This window comes from Narcine bancroftii, chromosome 1, assembly GCF_036971445.1.
Source record: "Narcine bancroftii isolate sNarBan1 chromosome 1, sNarBan1.hap1, whole genome shotgun sequence".
NCBI classification, from domain to species: Eukaryota; Metazoa; Chordata; class Chondrichthyes; order Torpediniformes; family Narcinidae; genus Narcine; species Narcine bancroftii.
Window position 1 is genome coordinate 131,978,597 of NC_091469.1, and position 26,156 is coordinate 132,004,752.

At 40.9% G+C, this 26,156-nt stretch overlaps 1 protein-coding gene and 2 long non-coding RNA genes across 6 annotated transcripts in view; 2 read left to right on the top strand and 1 right to left on the bottom strand.

Annotated features, from left to right (window-relative positions):
• Positions 1-1,050: 1,050 nt before the first annotated feature.
• On the bottom strand, positions 1,051-24,710 carry LOC138764369 (uncharacterized). Of its 2 annotated transcripts, XR_011358130.1 has the most exons (3): positions 24,545-24,710; positions 3,718-3,846; positions 1,051-1,193 (listed from the first exon to the last, which is right to left on the bottom strand). It is a non-coding gene; the product is annotated as an uncharacterized lncRNA (long non-coding RNA). The 2 variants fall into 2 exon arrangements; XR_011358131.1 differs by lacking the exon at positions 3,718-3,846.
• LOC138744346 (uncharacterized) lies at positions 8,458-9,058 on the top strand. Its single transcript, XR_011345452.1, has 3 exons — positions 8,458-8,520; positions 8,838-8,887; positions 8,978-9,058. It is a non-coding gene; the product is annotated as an uncharacterized lncRNA (long non-coding RNA).
• The window catches only part of irf2b (interferon regulatory factor 2b), a 116,438-nt gene continuing 113,113 nt past the window's right edge, over positions 22,832-26,156 (top strand). For all 3 annotated transcript variants that reach the window (XM_069940146.1, XM_069940136.1, XM_069940157.1), the window contains exon 1: positions 22,832-22,974. The gene's annotated coding sequence lies outside the window, so the exon portion shown is untranslated. The remainder of the gene's footprint in view (positions 22,975-26,156) is intronic.

The following is a 26,156-nucleotide window of genomic DNA, read 5'->3' on the forward strand; positions in this document are numbered from 1 at the left end:
ACTACTTATGTGAGATATAGACGAGTTCAATATAATGTTTTGCATCAGTTATACCTTACACCACAACAATTGAATAGAATGAAATCAGATCTATCAGATCAATGTTTTAGGTGTGATGAGCAGATGGGAACTTACTTGCATTCAATTTGGTCATGACCCAAGATAAGACCTTTTTGAATGGACTTAGATAATTTTTTTACATCAAGTTGTATTTCCACAAAACCCAGATATATTTTTATTGAGGAATATAGAAAGAACAAGACCCAAGTTAAAATTATCAACATACCAATCTTGCTGCAGTGAAATTTTTCCCCTCTGTCCTTTCATTTGACTATCCCACTGACAGATGATATCCCAAATGGGGACTTCCACTCTACTAGCCATAGATGCAGCTGCCGCTCTGGTTGAGTGAGCCCAAAGCGAGTGGCATCCACTCTGGCCAACCCCATGATCCTCTTTAGCCATCTGGCCAAGGTCTGAGAGGATGCCCGCTGATGTAGTTTCGTGTAACATATGAACAAGAATCTCTCTTCCCCTTTGATATCATGGGTACATTCAATATATTGTCTCAGATACCGCACCACACATAATCTTTCATCTACTTGACAAGTGTACAATTTAAACTTTGTTCCCACACTACCAGGTTTGTTATGTTTCAACAGGGCATGAACATGAAATTCAATGAAATCGTTTACCCAAATGATGTAGTCAAGTGTAAACAAGGTAAAGTCTGTATTCTTTGGGTCCAAATCAAGGCCACAGGCATGAACAATTTCTGAGATAAGTCACCTAAGTCCAAAGTGTACGCTGGCAACAAATGTTGCAACAAATCCAACACAACCTTAACATCCCAGATAGTGTGATAACATGGCATTGGTTGACCTAAGTGAAATACTCCCCTCATGAATCTTGAAATCAGGGGATGATTCCCGACGAAGTTAGGAAAGCCACCAAAGCACTCTTGGCCATTTTGATAGGACTATAACTGGCTACATGAACATAAAACAAATCAGTGCGGAAATACAAAACATCTGAGAAACTTAATTAACATTTAAACTTTCATTGAAACAAAACAATTGCCATTTATTAACATAAGTAAGGTATTGCTTTTGAGTTGATTTTCTCCATGAAGCACAAATAATGTCCACCGTTTTCAGCTGCAATCCCTTTACACCAAACTTTTCACGTCAATTCTGCAACATAAGAGTTTGAGATGAGTGAGAGAATGTGGAAGGAGAGATATTGGTTGAACTAGCAGTTCCTTGCTAGAAAATGCACTCATCTGTCTACAGGTGGTGCTCATTTTTTTCGATGCGCTTGGCTGGCATAGCTGTGCAATCTGGCTCGACCTCTGTGAAGAGCTTTAGGTGGGAAAATTCTGCTGCCCTAAAAAATGCCTGCGTGGTGATGCTGCCTGATAGGGATATTCTCTCTTAAAGTCCCCCGCGTACCTGCGATAGGCATGAAACATAGCAGTTGCTTTTCCTTGTACTCTCGAGCCTCAAACCACTCCAGCCGTTGCCTTCTGCTGCTCATTCAGGTCCTTCACCTGATTATTCAGATCATCACCAAAGAGAAATATAGTGATAGGATTAGCGGGTTTACGTAAATGAACATACTGAACATTTAGGTCAAGCTTTATCAGCTCCTTCCGGAAGTCATTAAGTTCGTAATTGGCACGGGAGAGCAATCCCAGCACATCTTGTTGTGTCTCTGTTATATCTGACAAGTGTCAGGGCAAATGCAGTGATACCTTTAACCAGGGACCCCTGTAATCATTGCAGTTTCATGTTCTTGGCTCTCGTGGGGATGTTCAAGTTGTCCCAAATTGCGGGGTTTGGCAATTGACTGGGTAGGGGTATTTTTAAATCGAGTCCTCTAGCACCGTCTCTTCGAAGACATTAGATACCAGTTAAGTTAGTGGTTTACTCACGATTGCTGATAACATGCCTTCCAACTTGTCCAGTCTTAGTAAGATCTCCTCATTAGTTGTAGGCTCTGCACTCCGGCAGGCTTCTGTGACAGAACCCGTTCAATCGGGTGCCTATGCCTTTTCTCAGGCTTTTTGTGCGGCTGGAGGTCATGCTAGCCCATCAAGCGGGCAGATAAACTATACCTGATTAACAGGATGTAGAGGGGCCAGGCCTTATCTTACTAAGTGAAGGCACCTCCTCTTCATTGCAGCTAAAACTGAGGATACATACCCTCAATGACCTCACCTCCTGTGGTAGCATTTCTATATCACTTCCAGACATGTCGGACCCTAACTTCAGCAAAGCTAGGTCAGTGCACCTGGATTTGGGTCCCACCCTCCATGAGGGTAGGCCGCTGTTACCTGATCCCACCCCTAGCAGAGGTAGATTGGCTTGCCCTGACCCAACCCCCAATGGAGGTAAGTCGGCGTTGTTACTTCTCAGTTTGACTGCTCCCTGGCAGGCCCGGTGGTTCTTCAGCGCTTCATTTGTGCTGTAAGAGCTCTGTTCGAGGCCTTTTTGCTCCACTCATCCCCCACCTCAGGGCCTGGGAACCTCCCACTGGCTGTCCTGGATCGCTTTTTGCTCACCTCCTTTGAGGGAGAGCCTTCCTGGGGTTTGCACTCTGCCTCTATACATTTGTCGGATTGTCTTAAACATGATTTATTGACTTTTTTCGACCTTTTGTCGGTGCTCAAAATGGTGCCCATGCTGTGTGCTGCAAGTCAAACAGATGAATTGGCTGCACATGCACAGATGGGATCTCTAATATTAGTGAACCAATGAGCATTATGAAATATAATGTCCCTATCATACTTGCTGCACCATTCTCTGTGTAAAAAAAAAACTACTTCTGATGTTTCTGTTAAACTTTCCATCCCTAACCTGAAAAGATGTCCTCTGGTATTGGTCATTGCCATCTGGGAAAAAGATACACTCTATCCATGCCCCTCATAATCTCTAATGAGTCACCTCTCATCTTTTGTCACTCCATAAGATGTTTTCTAATCCAAAAACCATTTTGATAAACCTCCTCTGAACCCCTCTCAAGCTTCCACAACCTTCATATAATAGGGCACACAGCAATGAACATAATTAAGTGGGATCTAACCAGTTTTAAAGAGCTGCAACATTACCTTGAGACTTTTGAGTTCAATCCCCTGACTATTGAAGGCCAACACACCATACATCTTCTCAACCACGCTGTCAACTTCCATAACAACCATGAAGGATGGACCCAAAGATCCCTTTGCACCTCCACACTGCCAATAACTTTTTCAACCACCCTCATTCAATCTTCCAAAATGCATCGCTTCACACTTTAACGGCTTGAACTCCATCTCCCACTTCTCTGCCCAATTTTGCATCCTGTTGAATCCTGGTTGTATCCTACGAGGACCCTTTACAATATCCACAAGACATCCAACTTTGTGTCATCTGAAAACTTACTAAGCCACCCCTTCATATCCTTATAAATTGTGATCATTTGTAAAGATCATAAAGAACAGGGCTCCTAGAAAAGATCTCTACAGAACACAGATCAACGGGCAGAATACACTCAGTTTGTTACCACCCTCGGCCTTCTGTGTGCAAGCCAATTCTGAATCCACACAGCTAGATTTCTACGGATCCCAAGCCTCATGACTTGCCGGATGTCCCTACCATGGGGAAATGTGTCAAATGCCTTACTAAAATAGATATGCACCACATTCTATATGCAACTAAAATAAAAAGGCATTCCTACCGGAGCTGCTGTATCGACAGGCCTTGCCACTGATGCTGACATGGAGAGAGCGGGAAGTGGAGACACAGCACTCCCCTGCTGAGCCCTACCGACCAATCCAACTGCTGTCGGCAGGGGCGTAGCCAGGTTCTAATGTTAAGGGGGAGAGAGCGCATAAAAAAAGGTGCCACGGCACATACCAGATTATAAGGCAGTGGTTGAATGGTAGGTCACACTGATTATTTGGCGGCATCAAGACCGGGAGGGACAGCGGTGTTGTGGGGTGGGGCGGGAGGGGTCATGTTCACAAAGCATACCAAGTAATTTTAAATGCATTTTACCTTTTTAACATCAAAACACAAAGAACTTAAATAAGATGCAGTTTTAAAGGAAGTACATAATTGGGTGTAGGGAGCTCTGAGGAGAGGGAGTACCTTTGGTGCTAATAGCTGTGCCTCACTAAGGTGGGAGTGGTAGGCATCACTGGACCTCACTCATCTCCTAAATCTCTCACTTGTTGGCTCCTCGTGCCACACCCTGAAAACCACTTCAGCCTGCGGGCGAAAACAAGTGAGGGGGTGGTGTCATTACTACACCACTAGGTGATCATCCCAACAGCGGAGCAGGCGGAAGAGGAGACATCTCCCAATGGCTGCAAAGGCGGAGGAGAATGGCCAACAATGGGTAGGGAGGCTTGTGAGCACACTGCAAGAACTGCTGTGGACCCACAACACTCAGGGCTTGTCTACCTAGTGAGTGAAGCCTAGATTCGGCGGACTGTGCGGAAGAAACCATCACTGGTTCAACGGACAGAAAAGCAATGCGTCGTGGAGCACTAAGTGGCCACAGTGAGACACATACAGAACACTGCTGGCCATCGACTGCATTCTGACCTGTCTCCACCGTCTCGAATATCTCTTTCCACTGGGTCCAGATAGGCCGGGGTGAGAGAATGAGGCTGACTCTCCCTCACTTTAATGCAAGTCAAGCACAAGTCATGACTTCAAACATAATTGTTATTTGTATTTCAAATCAAATCATAATAAAAAAAAGTGTGTTATTTAATTATTTTACATTTTAAATGTAAAATGAAAACAAATGCCAAGCAGAAATAAATACCTTCAGAGCTATTCCTCCCCAGATGCCAGGGGCCAGACTACTCCCCCTGAGCACCGCGCATCACAGGAGGCTGAGCAGTGAGCACACAGTTCAAAAAGATCACTTATGAAGAATGTGTTCAGGGGGAATGGTTGCTTCCCCTGCACACCCCTCAAGCCTCCACCCCACCCCCCCCCCCAGCTACGCCATTGGCTGACGGGTCTGTACAGGGGCCTTAAACAGCCTGCCAGTTTTATTTAAAATCCTGCAACCACAGGGTCTGAACCCAGGATGGTGGCACCTGAATTCAGCAGCAGGCCTTGAGGGGGTTGCAGACTCTGGGGGAGCAGCAGACTGGTGGGGAGAACCCTTCTCTCCCTCCACTCCCCCCCCCCCCAGATGAGAAGGAGAAGCAAAGGAGACAACCCTAAGGACAGTGACTACTGTGGCGGACCAATGGGATGCTCTATGCCTGAAGGAGACACTCAGGCTGCAAGTTGTTGGTGACTTGTGGACAAGGAACCTGTACAGATTCAGGTTGCTGGCACCTTGAATAGGCTGCAGACTCTTGGAGGCTGGTTCGTGGGAACCGGGTGTCAGGGCCAGGATTTGAGCGGGTGTTCTGGGCAAGGAGGGCTCCTGAAGGGTCCTGGTCATTGAAGACTTCCTCATCATATGGGTGGTTTGGATCTGGGCTCAGGTTGGTGATCATTTTAACAGAGGCTGAAGAAGCGTCGGAGGTGAATCCACGGACACTCGGTGTCTCTGGGGAAGCTCTCTTTTGCTTCTCTTTCTGACTGTAAGGGCCACCAGACAACATTAATATTTATGTCAAACCTCTCTCTGCTTATGACAGACTAAAGACAATTTGTGTAATTTACATTTCTGTTTTATTACATGACAGTAAATTGTAAATTATCAGATAAACCACTCTGTTTATCAATTTGTATTGTGTGATGGATTATGTTATATTTTATCTTGTATATAAATATGTTTTAAAGGAGATAAATTGTAAGTTTTTTTAGTGTAGGTCACAAACAAACACTTCACAACACAGATCTCATTTAAAATGCCAGAGCTTTGCTCAAGGCAGACAGTCCAAGCTTCCAGTGCCTTTGTAAAGACAATGGAAACTGCTTTGCTGAAGGACTTAACAGGTAGATGTTAATTGGACATGTTGTGGAATAATGGATTATTGTTTTGGATTGCAACAGATGAACGGACTCAGAAGATTGGGTCCGGTGTCGCAATCTCTCTGAATGCAGTTTGCTGTTCTAGGAAGATCATGCTGTTTTGCAAGCAGAGAGAGAGAGAGAGAGAGAGAGAGAGAGAGAGAGAGAGAGAGGGGAGACCAAAAAGGCTTTTTCTAAGAGAGAGAGAGAGAGAGAGAGAGAGAAAGAGAGAGAGAAAGAAAGAGAGAGAACTGACTTTTGGACTGTAGCTTTTGGAAGCTTGTGGAAACCCCATTTTGAAGACAGGTTGTGAGTTCATAGTACAGCCTGGTCAAAGCCCTTGTGGTCTACACAAAAGGAGATGGCTGGCTGTATAATGCTTCACCTGAGAGAAGGGAAACAGAAGAGCAACTCTGTGGTGACCTGAAAGAAAGAGGTTATCATCTGGAAAACACTGAGGGAGCAGGTTTCCTCAGCAAGACACTGAAGTAGCTGATCGGAAAGGAATCAGTTTGTGTGTGTCCAACGAACAACAAATCTCTCTCTGAAAACCGACAAGAACCTTCCTGAGCGATAACCATTTATCTTTCAAGCACAAGAGCTTGGTGAAAATTCATAAATATTAAATTCTGTGCACAGTATAAGAATTGCCTGATACCTGTGAACTTGAAGGAGTGAGAAGTGAGATTGGACTGTGAATCAAAGAACTTTTCTGAACTTACACACACACATTACATACACATGTGCTTAGAATTAGAAGGGGGTTAAGTTAGGTTAAGTAAGTTAATAGTAGTAAGTTAAAGTTTGATCCTGTTTTTATGTTTAAAGAAAATTAAAAGTAACTTTTGTTTAAGTAACCATTTGTCTTGGTGAATTTCTAATGCTGCTGGGTTTTGGGATCCTCTGGGCCCATCAAAATTGTTACCTCTTTGATAAACACAATCAGGGTTGTGATGTACAATTTTCCCCTCACAAAGCCTTGTTGACTATTCCTAATAAGATTATGTTTCTCCAAACGCTTGTAGATTCTGTTACTAAGAATCCTCTCCAATGGACTGCACGTGGTCTATGACGTGAGGAACAAGTTCAGCAGGTCTGAGAAGCAACGAGTCTGAACAAAAGTTGATTGCAACAAAAGACCTTATTTGCCCACGAGGGAAACTCAACGCAGGGATTGTGCACGCATTCACGCACACACACACACACACACACACACACACACACACACACACACACACACACACACACACACACATCACACAGACACAGAGACACACACACGCATACACCCACACACACATACACTGACACCCACACCCACCCACACCCACCCACACTCACACACATGCACACCCCACACACACACCCATATACACACCCCCACACACCCAACACCCAAACAAACACACACACGCATACACCCACACACATCCACACACACCCACACCCACACACACACACCCACAACCACATCCACACACACATCTACACACACATCCACACACACTCACACCCACATACACACCCCCACACACCCAACATCCACACCCACACACACACTCACACATATGCACCCACATACATATCCACTCACACCCACACCCACATACCCACACACACATATCCACAACCATACACACACCCACATCCACGCATACACACCCACACACAGGCACACAGCCTAACTCACACTGCCCACACACCCACCCCCCCACATACACATACATACCCACAACCACACCCACACATACACACGCACACACAGACAGACAATCTAACCCACACCCCCCACACACATCCACAACCACATCCACACAAACATACACCTACACACACATCCACACACACTCATATACACACCTCCAAGCACCCAACACCCACACCCATACACACTCACACACACATCCACACACACCCACGCAAATACCCACACCCACATTCACACATACACACCCACACACACACACTCACAACCTAACCCACACCTCCCCCACACACCCACATCCTCTACCCCTCACACACCTACATCCTCCACCCCCCTACACACACACACACACACACACACACACACACACACACACACACACACATACACACACACACACACACACACACTCAGATAAGACACAAAAAGTGCACCATAGATTCTCAAGATGGGGCATATGTCCCACCAGTGGGGTGTGGGAATATTTTGGTGGGGTGTGGGGATTAAGAATATTTTAGTGGGGCATAGGAATATTTTTGGAAATAATTAAAAGATTGGTTTGAAAAAGTAAACTTGTTATTGTTAGTGTGAAAGATATGAGTTGGCAACAGTGTTGGTACTGGATAATTGTGATAATTTCCAATTAAAATCACTTTGTTCTTTTTATTTTCATAACATGATGTTTCTCTGTTATTTCTCCATTGTTTCTCTTATTTTAACCGTTGTTATCCTTGGTTAACACTATATTTTTTCTGACAGGTCTTATTATCATCCATTCCAAATTATCTCATCGGCGACGATGATTCCAAATGATCTCCTTCCATACCACTTTACTTTTTCTGTTCAGTAGTGAGTGAGACCTGCATTTTTATGTATCTTTGTGGACTAGCTTATTAATGGGGGGTTGGGTGGGGGGGGGTCCATCCCAGTTGCCAGCCTGAGGGGGATACCAAAATTGGTTAAAAAAAAGGACCTCAGATAGTAAAGCGCGAGGCTAGCGCAGTTTTGATGCCCTCTCTGGAAGATAAAATGCCAGAAAGAGCACTAATGTTTTTTTTTTCATGTTTTTTTTTAGGGTCAGTATTTCTTCCTTTGATTCAATCATTCCTTTTATTGCATTTTTCATTTCTAAGACATAATAAAATATTGATTAATCTGTTATACAGGGAGCTCACACTGTTGTATATTCAAAAGGAGCAGACCAAGCAAGCAAAAGGTTTGTTGATATTGAGTGGGGATCTTGAAGTTTGGGTTTATACCTGCTGTTCACGATGAATATGCATCTTGTTGCCTATTACGCCAACAGACTTTGACAAATGAATCAGAGAAAACAGACCAGCATGAAGCTCATTTGAGGGTAAAACATCCTAACCATGTCAATTTGAAATTGGAATATTTTAAATCACTGAAAGAGAAGTTTGAAAATAGATCTAAAGTTACTTCATTATTTTCTGCGCAAACTACAGCCCTGATTCATACCCTTGAAGCTCGCTATGAAATTTCTCTGTTGATACCAAAACATGGGAAGTATCATACAATCGAGAAGGAACTGATTAAACCCACAAAATCTTTGTTTCTCAAAACACTTCTGCAAAAGGATGACAAAGATGTCCGAGCAATAAAATTGCTGTCTGCAAGAGAATAGATAACATGGGTCAAGATGTTGAAAAACAACTTATTGAGAAGTTGAAATTGTGAAAGTTCTCAATACAACTGGATGAGTCTACTGTATGGGACAGTGAGTTATTGGCAGACATGAGATATATTGATCAGGAAGAGTTTCAAGAAGAGATATTGTTTTTGTGAATCATTTGAAACAACTATTACTGCAGTTGATATCTACAGCAAGCTCAAAAATTATTTGGATGAAAATGAAATATCAAAAGGAAACATTGTATCTTGTGCTGCAGATGGTGCACCTGCTATGGTGGGTAAAAAACCCAGGATGTTTAAAATTAATGAAGGATGAAAATCCAAACATGTTGGTTGTCCATTGTGCTATACACAGAGAAAACATTTTTGCCAAGAATGTTTCTCCTGTTTTACAAGAGATACTGCTTTCTGTGATCAAATGTATCAATGCCATCAAAGCTAATGCCAAATGTGAATGTCTTTTTAAGCAGTTTAGTGTTGATAAAAATGCAGAGCATGTGGAATTATTGCTTCACTCAGAAGTAAGGTGGTTGTCAAAGGGAAACTGCTTCGGAAGGTTTATGGAACAGTTTGAACTCCTCAGTGAGTTTTTGAAGGACAAACCTGAAATGAAGCTCTTGCTAACAACAGATGGCAAAGCTTATGTGAGTTACTTGATGGACATTTTTGAGAAACTAAGTACATTGAACAAGCAACTCCAAGTAGCAAATATGATGCAAAAAAAAAGATATTTGGTTTCATGACACTTCTATAATTATGCCAAAGGAATATTTCTGCAAGAAATTTCGGACAATACTATTGGTTGAATAAGTGTGAGGTAACTAATGCTGCTACAAATGTTATTGTTGACCATTTGAAAATGTTGATTACTGACTTCAATGGTAGATTTTGTGATTAAAGGCAATGGATTTTCCCTCTTGGGTAACTCAGACATTGATGGTGGTCTTATCTGAAGTTCCAATGCAATAGGAGTTATCTGAGATGCAGCATGATGAATTTGTGAAATCTGTTCAAAGTGAAAGAAACCATGATGTGACTGTCCAATGAGATTGAAAAGAAATGTTCAAACTCGACTACTTTAGCAAGGGAATTATTGATACATTTTCCATCATCTTATTTAGTAGAATGTGGGTTCAGTGCTGTTAGTAATTTGCTAAAAGCCAAGAGAATCTGACTGGAAATTACAAAATGTGGAGATTTAAGGTTGAAAGTTACAAATTAGTCCCTTGAATCAAGAAAATCTGCCTCCAGCATTGTAAAGTTCCTATTGAAGTAATGACAAATGTTGAATGTGTGTTTGAGATGGTTGACATATTAAAGTAGAGGTTGAATATGAAATGTGTTCCAGTGTATTCCTAACCTTAATTGCACTGAAATACACTTGCAGTAAATGATTTAATTAAAATTTCTTTTGGATACATAACTCTTTCTGTTAATGGTGGGGCGTACGTTTTTTAAAAAAAAATGAAGTGAGGCCTAGGGCAAAAAAGGTTAAGAACTGCTGCAGTACAATCACATCAGATGCGCCTAGCAACTGGCAATCGCTACAAATTGCGATCTATAGAATATAGCAAAAAGACACAACAACAGTACCCTCCAACTCTCGATCTGGTGCTGGTATGGTACCCTGATTACACCACAATAAGCCCCCCAATCCCTTACTGGCACACATCTTGTAATTGATTCTCCAGTGTCATCTGGCTCATGACGTAGAGTGGAGCTTCAGTTCATTCCCAGGGAAAGAGAGACCCAGCTGCTCCGCATGTTGGACTTTATGTCTCCAGCACACCAGGGGGTGGGCTGGCTCAGATATGCCCAAACTAGGGCAGATGATTAAAGGAGCCAGTGGTGAGGTCTGTAATCTTTTAATGGGGACAATGATAGATGTGATGGCTTCTGACCAGGCTCCTATCTGAGGGGTCACATGACTCTCCATGCTAGAATGTCATAACTCAAAGTTGGTGGATTGCTGATGCATTAGGGAGTTAATTGACCAATCCTTACTCTACTAGACCAGACGCCAAACATTTCTCTGTCAGCCTGCAGGAACAGGGTGGCTGGCCATTTGCTGCCATGGCAAATGTACTGTCTTCAAAGTAAAGGCAATCATAAGACCACTCTCATGTCCTTATAGGGGCCAAGTAAGTATACCTGTCTCTGGGCCTAGACAGTCCCTGTGGCCTCCTTGAATAAAATAACATCATCACATCTCCTTTGATGAAGGCTTCTGACCAGAAACATTGATTATTTTATTTCTTCGACTGATGCTCCTCGTCGCCCTCAGTTGCTCCAGCAGATGGTGTTTTGTTCCAGATTCCAGTATCTACAGATGATGTGATCCCCATCCTCCTGAGGTCATTCTGAATAAATCTCTGGGTAACCATGGCGAAGAAGAAAGGACCTCCAGTTAGATGGATGAATGCTTGTGGTGTTGTGCACCTATACTTTTAAAGGCTAAGTGGTGAACTTTTGGTCTGCTTGCATTTCTGGCTTATTGCTGAAGCTGGTTGTCTCTCAAACACTGCACATGAATTTCTAGGTGTAGAGCTCGTCGAAAGAACCAAAGACTTGTTGATCCAAACCAAGGCTTTTATTAGTAAAAGACAGGAGCTCTTCACAGGTGGCCGACCAGTCCGGAATGATCCGACCTGGCTAGGGACACAACCCTTTAAGGCCCAGACAGTATGCGTGGGTAAGCTCTCAGCCAATTGCTGTAAGCACAGTCTAGATACTGTAACTATATACACTATATACATTGGTGATAGATCTGTACTATCACACTAGGTTCAAACTAGATGAATTCCTTTACTCTCCTCATTATCAGACCTTTGAACCTGCATTAATGATGACATGGTACGATCATAACTCTATGTTCTTGACTGGCTTATCCTCATGTTTTGTCCACTTAGCTTTACATTGTATGTCAATCTTCTTGCTGGCTCAATGTAATATTTTTGACAAACTATTTCACATTCAGATTTCAGATTTATTGTCAGAGTACATACATGGCATACATCATATACCACCCTTAGATTCTTTTTCTGCAGGCAAACTGACTGACTGTGCAATACAGACGGAATAAAAAAAATCAATAACATGCACAAGTAACAGTCCTTAAATGTGTCCCTGATTGAGTTTGTTGCTGAAGTGTCTGATGGTGCTCTTCCTGAACCTGGTAGTGCGTTATTCTGTTTGACATCTTTTATCAAACCAAGAACTTGGTTCTGTTTTAGTCCATTAATTTAAATGAGGATTTTTCATTTAATTATAAATTACTTTGGTGCAGTTTACACCATGCAGTTGACAGCAGTAGAACAACCTGCTTACTAAATCTTAAGAGTCTTATAATGAATCTGTACCTTTTTAACCTCAGGGCTGGCCTGATTTTTAAATTTTATTTTACCCTGGGAAGGATCTCTTCCTTGAGCACAGACTAAGAAGAGCCACAATGAACACACACAAGAAGTTAATTTGTAAGAAAATGAAATGGAAATCCCCACAAAGGAAAGCTAGACAAGTAGAAGAGGCAATTCAGAGAGAAGTGAGGCAGGTAGGGAAAAGGACGGAGAGAATAAAAGAGAGAACAGGATTGTCCAGAGAGACCAAGAACTGAGAGGAGAAGAAGAACAGGTGCAACCCCTACTCTGTGGCCCAAGAAGTGTAAGACCGAGCTCGATCTCTGACTCATGATGTGTCATGCCATCAGAGAGCGACATCCTACCGATCACAAAAGTGGCAATCTTGTTTTCTGCATCAGTTTCTGGTAAGATTATTTCCAAAATCCTTTCTGTGTCATTTTATTTCTAATATTTGTTTGAGATACTTTTCTGACGTTCTGTTCTATTTGTTAATTTCGGTTTTCAGGCTACTGCGTGCTTCCACAAAACTGTTTCCAAGATGTGTGGGGCAGGAACCAACAGTGCTGACTGCTGTTGCGTTTTGATATTAGTCTGACGTGGCCTCAATATTTTCACTTCCCTGATGCTCTCTCGTGCTGGTCTCACTGCTACCTGGGCATCAGTGCTCTCTGTTTTCCTGCTCTGCCGCCTTCTCCTCCTACGCTCTGTTCCCTCCATCCTCGTTTCCTGCTTTCTCTTGCTGCCCTTTAGACAAATCATTTTCTGTTCTAAAGTCTGAAATCTCCCCTGTAATATTTGAGAGAATTCCATCTGTTTTCAAATCATCTCCAGCAGGGGGGCGTGGCAAGATGGCGTAAGGAATAGACGTGCCTTCCAGTCCTCTCCTGACTCTTTGTTATTGTTTTGTCTATAAGTGCCCGTTGAAACTTTCTAAAAAGTTTATAAATAGTTAGAGGTGCTGAACTAGCTTCTAATGGTACAATTGCAAAAAAAAAAGTAAAAGAAAACGGCAACAGATTGCTAAGAAATTTCATTTCCCGAAGTTATCTGAACCTACCTGTTTACAAGAAGCCAGGACTCGGTGTGGAATGGATCCAAGAGGAGAAGTGCAGGATTCAGCAATGGAGCTCCGCTCTGTACCGGTAGGGCTCTTTAAAGATGGCGCCCGGCAGCCTTTGGAACAAAGGGCTAGCCGGGCGCATGTATTTCAATCAACGCCCGCTATGAGCGCTGTTACTGAACCTTTGACAGTTGGAACAGCTGGGACGCCGCCAGCTGAAGACCCGACTTTAAAGAGACGTCCACCGATTGATGTAGCGGTGGCACTGCGAAATGCACCGCCAGTTATGAAGACTTCAACGGATCTTGATATAATGAAGACTTTTGATGTAATATGGGTTAAGGATAACCCTGACTATCAGTCTTCTGATACTGCTGAGGAGGTTGTGGCAGGGGTTTCTACACGGAGTCAGACTGCAAGAAAAGCAGTTAAACTAAGGGAAGGATTAGAAGATCCTTTGACTCGGAAACAGCAGGATCCTTATTTTGCCTGAATCTATTCCAGTTGATATGCTTATTAAGAATCTTGAATTTAAGTTATTTATAGGTAAATTTTTGGTTCAAGTTAATACTAAGCTTAATACCTTGGTGGATATTAATACTCAACAGATGGTTGATTGTGGAGCTTTTAAGCTTGAAACGAATGAAAGACTTGATGTTTGTGACCAAGGTATAGTTGAGGTACAAGATCAAATACAAGACGTAAATAAAACAATTGAGACTTTACAAATCCAGAATAAAAATTTAGCGAAAAAGGTTGATTATTTGGAGAATCAGTCCAGACGGAACAATGTAAAAATTATTGGCTTGCCAGAAGATATAGAAGGACCAGATCCAATAAAATTTTTTACTGATTGGATTCCACAAGTGTTAGGACAAGATAAGTTCCTGGAAGGTTTAATACTGGAACGTGTTCACCGAGCTCTGAGAAGAAAGCCTCTTCCAGGTCAGAATCCAAGACCTGTTCTGGTTCGTTGTTTAAACTAATATGATAGAGAGACAATTTTGCGTGTGGCTATTAGAAATGTGCAACAAAGCAGATCTCCTTTGATGGTCCAGAACAATCGTGTTTTTTTTAAATCTGGATTTGAGTCAAGAAGTTATGTCTCAACGACGTGAATTTAATTTTGTGAAAGAAGTGCTATGGAGAAAAGGATATAAAGCAACATTTAGATACCCTGCAGTATTGAAGATTTTCCAGGATGGATGTCAACCGAAATTTTTTGATAACCCTAAAGAAGCTATGGACTTTGCTCAACTGTTACCAATCATGCAATTCCAGGAACGACGTAGTCCTCCACGGTCTCCAAAGAGAGTGGAGACGCAAGATGGGAATCGAATTTAAAGAAGAAATGGAAACAATGGTGGTCGGAGTGACAAAGCTGATTAAAAAAAAAAAGAATTTTTTTCCGAGAAGATTTAGATAATGATGATAGTTTAATGTGAAATGGGAGTTAGGAGGGGGGACTGGGTGGGCATTATTTTCCAGAAGTCGTCAGCTACGTGTGAGTTATCTCACACCCAATATTTTGTGGGAGTTACCGCATTGTGCGGTTCAGACAGGAGGAGGTAGTTGTAACCTCTTACCTGTTTTTTTTTATTATTTTTTTCGATTAAGGAGTGAAGTTTCTTTTTCTTTTTTTTTGTTGTAGTTTTAAGAGGGGATAAGGGGAGGGGAGGGGGTCTTTTTTTTCTTGGTTTTTTTTTCTCTTTTTTTTCTTGTGTTGTTGTAAGAAAGGTCTAAATTAAAGTTTGCTTCTCTTAATGTCCAGGGTTTAAATAATTCTATTAAGCGTAAGAAAGTATTTGTTTACTTAAAAAAACTAAAAGTTGATGTGGCTTTTTTGCAGGAAACTTATTTAACAGATAAGGAACATTTGAAACTTAAACGTGAATGGGTTGGACAAGTTTTTTTTTATTCTTCATTTAATTTAAAGGCAAAAGGAGTGGCAATTTTGGTGTACAAGGATCTACTATTCCAGTTATAGAATGAAGAGAAAAATGGTGGAAGATTATTAAAACTGAATTGTACAATTTTTAACGAGGCTTGGACTTTGTTTGATGTTTATGCTCCAAATGTTGAAGATACAGCTTTTGTTGTGGATATGTTTTTATTACTTGGACAAGTAAATTCTAATGTGATGATTGGGGGAGATTTAAATGTGGTATTGGAGCCTTTATTGGACAAGTATCCAAGAGTAATTAAGCCATTATATAATAATCAACTTGTTCCTTTTACATATACTGTTTGGTTTTGTGATCGATTGCAACAGTTTTGGAAAGGTATTCAATCTATTTTTAATAGTCTATATAATATCTATGTTGTATTAGATCCTGATATATTTTTATTAGGGAATATGCAATCATTAATTGACTTAGGCTTAATTGATTATTAGATTTCTTTTATTTATTTAGCCTTAGCGGTGGTCAAGAAATGTATAGCGCTTACATGGAAAGATAGAAATATATTAACCTTAGATAGGTGGTATTTAGAGATGAAGTCCTGTTTAATTATGGAAAAGATATCTTTTTCAATTCAAGATAGGATGTCTTTTTATAAGCTGAAGTGGACTCTATTTGTTAAGTACATGCAATTAAGTTTGACTTAAATATGTTTTAGGTGTGATATTTTAGATTTAATAACTTTCTTTTTTATTAGTATTTTTACCTGGTGTTTTTTGTTTGTTTGTGAGTGTTTTTTTTTAATATATAATATTATTAACTTTATTAATTCTTCACTCTCTATTTTGGGGGGGGGTGGGTTTTTTTTATATATAGATTTTTTTTAGTGGTCGTATATATGGGGGTGTTAGACTAATTTAAGTTAGGACATTAATGCTGTGTTGAAATAATTACTTTATTTTTATTTTCCTTTAAATGTAATTTTTTTTGTTTTATTCATGTGATAAAATCTTTAAATAAAGTTTTTAAAAAAATCATCTCCAGCATTTGGACCAATTGCAATGAGTGGGCACAAGGGAATCATTTTATTGGTGATATGTCCAACCATTATTTTTTTTATTAGCAACCTGTGGGTTCTCTCAAGAATGAATGTGCCATTTGAAAGAATTTAGGAGATCAATGTATAATTAAGAGAGGGCAATGGTTGAGAATGATCTAGGTGTGCTCTTGCAGATTTGTTTTGAAAAAATATAGGAAAATGCCAAAGTGTTTCACAGGAGCTTATTCAGATGACAAAAAAGTCCATGTAAACATCTGCTTTGGTGATTTGTAGAGCAGAGGGATCTAGGAGTAGTGGTACAGAGTACCCTTGAAAGTGTCACAATTCGTCGATAGGGAGGTCATTCAGAGAGTTGAGTATTGAGGATGGGAGTCACGTTGCAGTTGTATAAGATGTGGATGAGCCACTGTGTTCAGTTTTCATCACCATGCTGCTGGAGAGGCCGCAGAGATGATTTATGAGGATATTTCCAGGACTCGTGCGTTTGATCCATAGAGAGAGATGGAGCAGGTGAGGCTTTATTCTTTGGAGCTTGGGGAGATGAGGGGTGACCTCATAAAAAAAAATCATGAGAGGAAAAGATCGGGTGAATGCACGGTCTTTTGCCCAGAGTCGGGGAATCAGAGGACATAGGTTTAAGGGTGAGTGGGAGAGAGATTTAATAAGAACCTGAGAAGAAACTTTTACAAAGAGGGGAGAAGGCCCAATGGAACAAACTGCTGGAAGAAGTAGTGAAGGCAGGTACTATTACAATGTTTAAGAAACATTTGGATGAACACATGGATAAGTGATGCATGATCAATTAACCAAAAGACTGAAGTACTGGAACTGAAGACTTTTATTAGCCAGCGATGGACAGCATATCTTGAGTTGCTGGCTCACACTGACCCGGGCTCAAACTGGGGGCAGGGTTGTGGCATGACAGCCTTTATGGGGAATAAAGTCACGAGGCGGCCAGTGAGAACAAGGCCAAACATATAAGGTAAAGGTATTCATGTACACAAGTGGTTTCACCACAGTAAGTTTAGAGGGATATTGGCCAAATGTCGGCAGGCGGAAATAGTGGGGGGTGGGATATTTTTTGTCAGTAGGGGCACATTGAGCAGAAGGGCCTGTTTCAATGCTGTATGACTTTATGACTCAACGATTGATGAATGCAAAGCATCCACAACCTCCACAATGGATGAATCATGGCTACAATGCATAACATTTAAAAATGAGCCTGCAGCACCTGGCAGCTGGGTAGAAAAAGCGAGCAGGTGCTCAGCGACACCATCACCTGCACTTTCCTCTTCTAGTCACACATTTTGGCTTGGATTTATATTACTAATCCAATCTCAGTGGATCTAATTCTTTATGTGACACTGTCAAATGATTTTATGAGCTTTAAATTTCTCATGTAATTGCTTTAAATGATCATTAAAATATATATTTCAGAGTGATTTCCATCTTCCTTGGAAGAGTAAATGTCCAATTCCCAAGAATCTGTAGCTATTACTTTTGACATGCAGCACAGTAACAAGGCCATTTCAGTCAACGAGTCTGTGCCGCCCAATTTACACACAATTAAACTGCACCTCCGGTACGTTTCAAATGGTGGGAGGAAACCAGAACCCCCGGGGAAAACCCATGTAGACACAGGGAGAACGTACAAATTCCTTACAGATAGCGTGGGATTCCAACCCCGGTCCCAATCACTTGTGCTATAAGGGCATGGCACTAACTGCTATGTCGACTGGGCCACCCGGTAACTGTGAAACAAACGTAATTTTGAATTAATTTATAAACATAGCAAACAAATTTGGAATTTGATGTGATTCTGAAAATTGGTTTGCAATTTCTGTGAAGATAACGGGAAATGATGAGTCAAAATATCAGATGGAGATCGAGAACCTAGTTGGGTGGTGCCAGAACAACTCTCTTGCTCTCAGTGTCAACAACATCAATGAGCTCATTGTGGATTTTAGGAAGGGGTGACCAATGGATCAGTGACCTATCTTCATTGATGGGACAGAGGTGATGAGCATTAGTACCTTCAAGATCAGGGAGCCAGAAAATCGAGGCAACTATAAAGCAGATAGACAGACACATCTAATTTCTAACAAGTCTGAGAAGATAGAACCATAGAACCATAGCACAGAAACAGGCCATTAGGCCTTTAAGCCCTTCTAGTTTGTGCCAAACTATTAGTCTGCCTAGTCCCACTGTCCTGCATACAGTACATAGTCCTCCATACCCCTCACATCCATGCACCTGCCCAAAATTCTTCTTAAATTTTAAAATTGAGACTGCATTCAGAACTTCAGCTAGCAGTTTGCTCCATATTCCCACCACACTCTGTGTGAAGTAGTTCTCCCTAATGTTATTCTGAAACTTTCCCCCCTTTCACTCCTAGCCCATGTCTACTGGTTTATATTTCACCTACCCTCAATGGAAAAATCCCTGTTGCATGTACTCTATCTATCTATCTCATAATTTTGTATACCTCTATCAAATCTCCCCTCATTCTTCTATCCTCCAGAGAATAAAGGCCTAACCTATATAATCATATAACTATATGACAATTACAGTATGGAAACAGGCCATCTTGGCCCCTCTAGTCTGTACCAATTTTAGTGATCTCCTCTAGTCCCACTTACCTGCACCCTGCCCATAGCACTCCAATCCCCTCACATTTAGGCACCCATCCAACCTTTTCTTAAATGACAAAATTGACCTTGCTGCAACCACCTCTTCCGGAAGGTCATTTCACTCAGCCACCACTCTCTGAGTGAAAAAGCTTCCTCTCATATTACTTCTAAACTTTTGCCCCCTAACCCTCAACTTATGACCCCTTATTCCAATCTCACCTACCCTCAAGGGGAAGAGCCTATTCATATCTACTCTATCTATCCCCCTCAAAATTTTAAATAACTGTATCAAATCCCTCTTCAACCTTCTATGCTCCAATGAATAAAGACCCAGTCGACTCAATCTTTCTTTGTATTCTAGATATTGCAATCCAGGCAGCATTTTAGTAAATCTTCTCTACACCCTCTCTACCTTATTGATATCCTCCCTATAATTTGGAGACCAGAACTGCACACAGTATTCCAAATTTGGCCTCACCAATGCCTTGAATAGTCTCAACATCACCTCTCAACTCCTATATTCTATGCTTTGATTTATAAAGGCCAGCATACTAAAAGCCTTCTTACCCCCCTATCCACATGAGATTCTACATTCAAAGAATGATGAACCATTATTCCAAGATCCCTCTGTTGCTCTGCATTCCTCAATGTCCTCCCCTTCACTGTATATATCCTGTTTTGATTATTCTTCCCAAAATGAAGCACCTCACACTTATCTACATTAAACTCCATCTGCCACCTTTCAGCCCATTTTTCTAAGCAGTCCAAATCCTTATGCAGTCTCTGAAAACCATCCTGACTATCCACAACTCCCCCTATTTTTGTATCATCCACATATTTACTAACCCAATTTACCACTCCAGTGTCCAAATCATTAATGTAATTGACAAACAACAAAGGACCCAACACTGATCACTGAGGCACACCGCTCGTCACCAGCTTCCATCCTGACTGACAGTTATCCACCATGACTCTCTGGCATCTACCCTCTAGCCACCGTTGAACCCATCTGACTATCTCAACATTAATACCTAGCACCTGAACCTTCCATGTGGAACCTTATCGAAGGCCTTACTGAAATCCATATAGACTACATCTATTGCTCTACCCTCATCAACCTTCCTAGTCACCTCCTCAAAAAATTCAACAAGGTTTGTTAAACATGATTTTCCCCACACACCCATGTTGGGTGTCCCTGATCAGTCTCTGCCTCTCTAGATACTTATACATATTATCTCTAAGAATACTCTCCGTTAGTTTACCGACCACCGACGTCAAACTTACTGGCCTATAATTGCTGGGCCTACACCTGGAGCCCTTTTTAAGCAGAGGAGCCACATTTGTGACACGCCAATCCCGTGGCACCATGTCCCTCCCCCCACCCCCCCACCTAGTGACTTTTGAAAAATCAGTGTCAGAGCCTCTGCTATTTCCTCCCTGACTTCCCTCAAGGTCCTGGGGAAAATCCCATCAGGATCTGAAGACTTATCCACTATATACCTCAAAAGTTCCAACAGCCCTCTTTCCTAATCCCTACATTTTCCATAATCATCCCTTTTACTTCTCTTATCCTACATGATTCCATATCCTTTTTGCTAGTGAATACCAAAGAGAAGAACTCATTTACTATTTCCCACATCTCATTCGGCACCATACACAGTTGTCCGCTCTGATTCTCTAAGTGACCAATTTTATCCTTCACTCTACTTTTGCTATTTGCATATTTGTAAAAACCCTTTGAATTTACTTTCACCCTGTTCTCTATAGCCACCTCGTACCTTATTTTTGCTTTCCTAATATCTTTCTTAAGCTTCTTTTTACAATCCATGTATTTTCCAAGCCTCTCGTTTAACCTTTCCCTGTAATTCAGTTCCTGAAGTCCAGGCAACATCCTAGTAAATCTTTTCTGCACTCTTTCTATCTTATTGATATCTTTTCTGTAGTTAGGTGACCAAAACTGCACACATTACTCCAAATTTGCCCTCACCAATGTCTTACACAACTTTACCATAACATCCAATTCCTAAACTCAATACTATGATTTATGAAGGCCAATTTGGCATATCATGGAATACTCTATTGAACTTCTGCACGTGTATTGAGAAAAGTATGCTAAGTGGCTGCGATGTGACCTGGTTACGTAATTCAACTTTCCAGGAATGCAGAAGATTGGAGGGAGTAACAAACACAGCCAAGTCCATCATGGGCTCCAACCTCCCATCTGTTGAAGGCATCTCTTTGAGGCGCTGCCTCAAGAAGCCAGCCCCATCATAAAGGACCTCCATCATCCTGATCATAGCTTCTTCTCACTGCTACCTGTGGGAAAAAGGTACAGGAGCCTAAAGTTGAGCACCTCTCATGTCAGGAACAGTTGAACTATAGAGCTATAGACCATCTGTGCTGTAACATTCTATAACTCTAGAGTTCCATAATGGCTATCAGGCTCTTGAACCTCCCCTTAAAACCCTAACCATAAACTACCTAGGATCACCAAAAGATCTGTCTTCACCATCAAGATGCCACCTTTTCTCTTGCATTAACTGTAACTATGAATATTTATTTCTGTCTAGCTTTTATAGTTCATATCTCTTTCAGTACTGGGATAATATATACTATTGTGGTTGATTTTTGTATTAAAAAATGCCTGTTTGCTGCAGCAAATAAGAATTTCAATGCATATGCACATTGCATTGAGTCTATGACAATAAACTCATTACCATTACTGCTTGTTAACATCAAAACTGTATTTGTTTTACATAATTTTTGTTTGATTTTCTGTCAGTATCTGCCATTCTCTACAAATTTTGACCCCATGTTTTTTCTACAGACTACATGCATTAGTGTAGAGCACGTCGAAAGAATCGAAGGCTTGTTGATCCAAACCAAGGCTTTTATTAACTAGAAGACTGGAGCCGTATCACATGTAGGTCGACCAGTCCAGAATGACCTGGTCTGGCTAGGAGCAATCCTTTAAGACCTGCCAGTAGGCGTGGCTACACTCTCAGCCAATCACAATAATCCTACACTACAATCTATACATATACAAATTGGTGATAGAATCTGTACTATCACAAGTAGGAAACCTGATAAAAAGCTTGAATTAGGCACTGAGCTTCCTGTGGTTGTATGCAGCAGGAAACGTACATTTGAATTTTCTACAGGCAAGAAGATCGTCAAGCATATCCACTCATTTTGGAACAGTTTCGCTTATCATATGACTAACCATATGGTACTGCAACTGACATTGGTTTTTGATCACTAAGGAACTGAAATTCGGGTGTCAGTAATTCCAGCAAACCCTACCCTCTCAACATGCGAGGGGGAAGGGGGACTTTCCATGTGCTTTCCGCTTCAATGAAACCCAGCTGGTGTAGCCTTCAGATCATGTTGTATCATATGCTGGAGTCAGATCTCCTGGGTAACAACAGAAATGTCTTAAAAAGGCACCTGCATATGCTATTGCCGATCAATATGAAAAACAAGCATGCTCTGTTTTGTTGAGAGCTGAGCGGTAGCAGCTGGTGTGCTAATGCCTTGGATTTTGGGCTAGGGGAAGTGAAGGAAAGGTACTGAAAGGCGAGCAGTGGTAAATTTCAAACCAAAAGAGAAAACAAAATGGATGGATCAAATAATGAATTAGGTTAGTGATAAATATTATTCCTACTGCTGTTTGTCTGCAAAAGGCTTTGCTCTAACTTTTGAAGGTATCTGAAGGGTGAATTTACAAAGCAGCAAGGACACAGACTGAATGAATATCCGAATGAAGTTTGCTTAATGAAAAGGAGTGAGCCCTTTAAAGCAAGTGTGAATTCAAGGCATTGATTCCAATCGCTATTAATTTCTTTCATTCCATTTGACAATGATTGTTGCAGAGGACCAGAACTTGGCTTTGGATAATATCCTCATGTTGGTAAAGAAAGGAATTATGAAACTCATTCCTAATTGTTGGATGACTGCATTATAAATAAAGTTTAGAAAACATGCTGATGACTCTTGCCCAGCAGGTATACACTGTAGGCAAGAGGTCCATGAGAAAGAGAATGACAGGTCGACACTCTCTCAGAAATTCTGGAATTGGGATTGTGTGGAAGGGATGTTAATATGCACCTGTGTGTATATTTTGCTTTTGTAAACCTGGTGTCTGTGTTCTGTTCTACTGTTTCAATTTCTGGATCATTTGTTGGTAGACTACAAAAACAAACTACTTAACAAATATAGGACAGAGGTCTCCCATAGACATATGCCAGTTGTGGAATCTGCAGAATGCTAACAATCTGACCAGATACAATATGGCAAGGTTTACAAATTATAAAGTTAAAGGATCCTTGGATAGGGATCATCGTCAATGCCCAAATGGGCCTGTCCCTAAGAAGGTTCTGAAGACTGAGAACAGGTGCAAAGCTACAGGCATAACTGAATTTTAGCTTTCTTTCCTTTGCCCTTAATTGTTCTACTGAGGGAAAGGAAAAAAAAAATGAGGAAGTAAATGGCATTGGGGATGCACCCAGAATATTAATCAACTCACGTACAATAAGTCCTGGGTTTTTTTTTGGTGCTGATAGGATGCATCAAGGCTGAGAGGGAATCTAAATTCTACTCTCTAGCCCTTGAAACTGAGAATTAAATCAGAACTTTTGAAAAAGGTGCTAATTAGAATTGAAAACATTAAGATGTAGAACAATTTCCCATTAACCTTTAAATCCAGAACATGAAAGCAGAAACTTAGCAAATGAAGATTTCAGGAATTAAATCTGGAAACATTGTTCAATTAAGAGTGGTAAACACTGGGCTAGTCTCCTGGGTACAACCAATGGTGGAAAAAAGCCTGGAGCCTTTCAACATATAGTGTGGTGTTTTGGGTCAAACATCGGTTTCTAAAATAATATTTAAATAGCTGAATCTATTCTTTAATCTGCATCTACTTTGGCTACCTCTGCAGTGAGTGTCTTAAGAAACATTGAAAGCAATGCCTCCTTTCATAAAAAAAATGCCTAAACAAAATTCTACATTGAATTGAATAAATTTTAAAGCAGAATCACATTAAGATGTTCTTGTCTAAATTTCTTGTCAGAATTCTAAATTTTGCACTGCAAACATATTCTTTGTTATGTTACAGACACTCTCTTCTCATTAGTGCAATCTCAATAAATACGTTACTGTACTTTGGTTAACAACTAATGCAATAACATAAATGATTATTTCAACAGTACCTTGATTCAAATGTGGGACAAAGCCCATAATATCCAATATGTTCCTTACATCGTTCAGTACCTTGGCATCTTAGGTGAGTGGAAAGTAAAAATAATAGAAACTTCAAGTGCACTGACAGCCATCCTCAAGCCTGCCAGGTCCAAAGGCAGGCTTGGATATGTGTGATTTACTCACACAATAGAGGCTGGTCTAGCATTACAACATGATGTCAATATGATTTTCAAATGGTTTACAAGCAGCTCTAAACTTTACGTCTCCCATGTGGATTTGCAGTTACCCAGGAACTCATTAATAATAGTTTCAGTGACACTTTTTGGGGTGTTAAAAGTTTAGCTTCCCTAATCTCATTAGTGTTTTCAGTTGATTTGCTGCTGACCTTATAAAGAAATTTTTTTAGAAAACTTTATGAAGGAAAAACATTTTGAGATGTTTGAGGCTTTTGAAGGGACACTACACACCATATTTGATGGGGCATTATTACAAGTGTTGTACAATGACATAATCAACATCTGTGATAAAAAAAGATCCTGTGATGCAGCAGTCTAAGCTTCCTCTGAAGTACCTAGATATTGTCTAATTTCAACTTGTGCTCTGGTGAAAGCTGAGACTTCCTCATCAGATCCTGCAGGATGGATGGGTACACGGGTGTTGGAATAGACCTGGCACAACTTGCATGCAGAAGAAAACTGGCAAAGGCTGAAGTTAAATTCCTCCAGGCTCTTTGATAATGCACACATGTTTTCCAGCAGATCTGACAAGGCACCAACTATTTCATTGTGTAAAAACACCAGCTTTCTTCTAGACTTGCAGGGGTGACCAACCTTTTTTTATTTTCAGTTTAGACATACAGCACGGTAACAGGCCATTTCGGCCCACGAGTACATACCAGGGGTGTAGGTTCATTGGGCAGCACTGACTTGTGGGCCGAAATGGCCTGTTATCACGATGTATGCCTAAATTTTAAAAGTTGGCCACCCCTGTATCTAGACCCTGCTTCTCAGTGTTTCAATCTTTTGTAGGATGAAGCTGGTATTTTGGCGAATTAATCCCTATCCCATCTGCAGACTATTTATGATGGCTACCAAATGATAAGATGATATTAACAGTTTTTCTCTTTCTGTAAACACTATCCAATTCATAAAATTTCCAGCATTTTCCTTTTAGTTCCATTCCCTGCAACGGTTTTGACCTGATTTTCACATTCCCTCTGCTTCTCTCTCTTAAGTTGGTATTGTTACTACATCAATGGGATGGCTCTGTTAAAAACACAATCACCAGAATAACCCTGGCCTCACTGTATCAGAACGATTCTCCCTTGTCCTATTCATTACTTCCTTGTTCCTACCAGTGATGAAACTAACTTGTTTTGTCACTTCCCAGTCCTGATATTTGACCTGAAAGGTTAATTCTGTTCTCTTCCCACAGATACTGCCTGCCCTTCTGAGGGCTTCCGACATTTTCTGCTTTCACTTATAAATAAAGGAAGATCCTTGGCCATTGTTGATCGTTCAAAATAGTCATTGAAAAGAAACAAAATATAATGAGAACCAAGTAAAACTTCCATTGCATCTGTACATTTCATTTCATTCATTTGTTGATTAGAGGTAAATT